The sequence below is a fragment of the Tupaia chinensis genome, unplaced genomic scaffold (assembly GCF_000334495.1).
Source record: "Tupaia chinensis unplaced genomic scaffold, TupChi_1.0 Scaffold000184_1, whole genome shotgun sequence".
NCBI classification, from domain to species: Eukaryota; Metazoa; Chordata; class Mammalia; order Scandentia; family Tupaiidae; genus Tupaia; species Tupaia belangeri.
In genome coordinates this window covers 744290-746777 of record NW_006159659.1, presented here as the reverse complement: position 1 = coordinate 746777, position 2488 = coordinate 744290, and positions in this window count along the sequence as shown.

Sequence of the window (2488 nt, the reverse complement as noted above, 5' to 3'; positions counted from 1 at the left end):
TATGGCCTAGCCTCGGTGACACACTGAGTTATTATGCTAGAAGTCACATGGCCAACCACAGGTTCAGAACCCCAGCCAGTGGACCTGAAACACACTGGTTGCATATGCATACCCAAGATCCTGAAGAGCTGGAGGGCTGGGGGCAGGGGATCACAGTGTGATCAGACCCTGTCAGGAATGTGTCTCTTTCTTTCTCTCTCACTCTCCCTCTCTGTCTCATGCACATGCACTCTCTAACATGAATAAAATAAACTTACACACATACATTCACACACATATACATGTATGTATATACATATATGTAAATACATATACGTGTGTGTATGTGTGTGTGTATATATACACACATATATATATGTGTGTGTGTGTGTGTGTGTGTGTGTGTGTGTGTTAAACCTAAGCCTGGAAGTAGCAAGTTGATATTCAAATATTCAAATCAGGGTTTCTTTGCCTGTGGAACCAGTGCTCTAACTACTTGCGAAATGACACTTCCATTCTGGTTCTCATTTGTCTTCAAGCACTCCCAGTGACTGTGCCATATAGCCCAGTGCTCCTCAATCTTGGCTGTACTTACTGTCACCTGGGGGTCTTCATAAATGCAGATTCTGAATGAGCAAGTCTATGCCAGAGCCAGAAATCCTGCATTTTTCACATGCACCCTTATTATTGTGTGGCTGCTACTCTAGAGACCACACTCTGGACAGCAGGAGAAGATCATTCTCCCTAGCAAGGCTTGACCTTAAGTGTCAAAAAAAGAAGGATGTAGAGGGGGTTCAATAAAGATTAGCAGCCCCCCAGCTCTAAAGGTTCTTGATTTTGTGCAGAATATCATTTCCTGCCATTTCCCACACCTTTGTTCTGTACTCTAACAAAACAACAAAGCCATCTGAGTTACCACAAGCATCATTAAATGCATCTAATTTGACACAAGGGAGATTGGTATGTTGACTCTCTCATTTTACAAGTGGAGAAACAGCTACCAAGTGACTGGCAAAGTGGCAGAACTCAAGGGCTGCAGAGCTATGCTGAGACATTGGTGCTGCTCAGACTTGACCAGGCCTCTGGAGCAGGGGGAAATGCAGAAGCTGGTTCAGGAGCTCTGGGGCAGCTAACAAGAATCTGTATTTCTCACCAGCTCTCATGTAAAGCCCTGGCTCTTGGTCTCTCTGCTGCTGGTCTCCATCCACACTTTGAGGAGCAAGTCCTAAGGGCTTCACTACCACCAGTGCTCTCCTCCCCTCTGCAGCCATGCCACCACCAGGTCAGCAAGACACAGGAAGACCACAATAAGCCAAGTGGCCCGAATTTAGGAGGACCACCACTATAAGAAGTTCCCACAGGGCCTGAAGTTCAGAGGAAGTGGTTAGAGTCCCTGTGAGGGCTGAGAACACAAGAGCAAAGAAGCACACACAGGCAACTTCCGGCTCTGCAGCAGGGGTTCCTTTGGCATTTCTCCAACACAAGAGCCAGCCCCCAAGGAGCCTATCCAAACCCTGTAGCTAGGCAGAAGCCTAGGAGGCACAGGGAGTGTAGAGGCCAAACCTCAGCAGCAGCCCCAGAACACAGCTTAACTGGGCCCTGCTTCTCATACATCTAGGAGACTTTTGACCTCAGTTAGTCTGTAGTGTATGTCCATGTATGTCTAACACTGTGCTAAGTGCTCTGAGACATACAAATACAGTATCAAATATGATCTCTACCCTCAAGGAATTTATCATCAATTGGGGAGCCAATGAGAAACAGGCTGAGGATTCAAGAAATTTCCTAAACCTGGCAGTAAGAACTGGATATGCAGTGGAAACCATTAGAAGGAATAATAGACATGGGTTTGAGGATGTCAGAAAAGCCTTCCCGGGAGAGGTGATACCTAAATATCCACCTTGGGGCCTTAGGTAGCTGTGGTCAAGTACTACAGTAATCCCAATTCTTCCTCCTCCCTATGTCCTCACACTTCATCATGTAACTTTGTAGTCCCTCCTCCTCCTACAACACACAAGGCCATTTTAATTCTGGACTCAGGCATGTGGTTCGTTTTGGACACTGGGATGTTAGAAGACTTGACAAAACAAGGGGCTGACAAATTGCTTATACAGTTCTACTTGCCTTTTATATTTTAACCACCACAAAGAGAATATGCCCAGGCTAGACTGCCGGAGCCCAAGAGACAAGTAGGGCACATCCAGTTTACCAGTTGTCCCAGCCAAGAGCCAGCCCAACCCCAGACACATGAGCAAGCTCAGTCAAGGTCAGCAAAGCCACCAAGCCAACTGTCCTAGGTGCACAAGCACTAAACACTTAGCATTGTATGCCACTGAGGTTTTGTGACTGTTTTATGTAGCAGCATTATGAAAATAGGTAACAGATATAATAGGCAAAGAAGCTGGAAGAATAGAGCTCTCAAACATTTCCTGCAGAGACTCCTTTAGAAAACTAGCTTTGCATGATATTAATAACTACTACTTAACATAAGACTCTCCTGGTGAAAGAC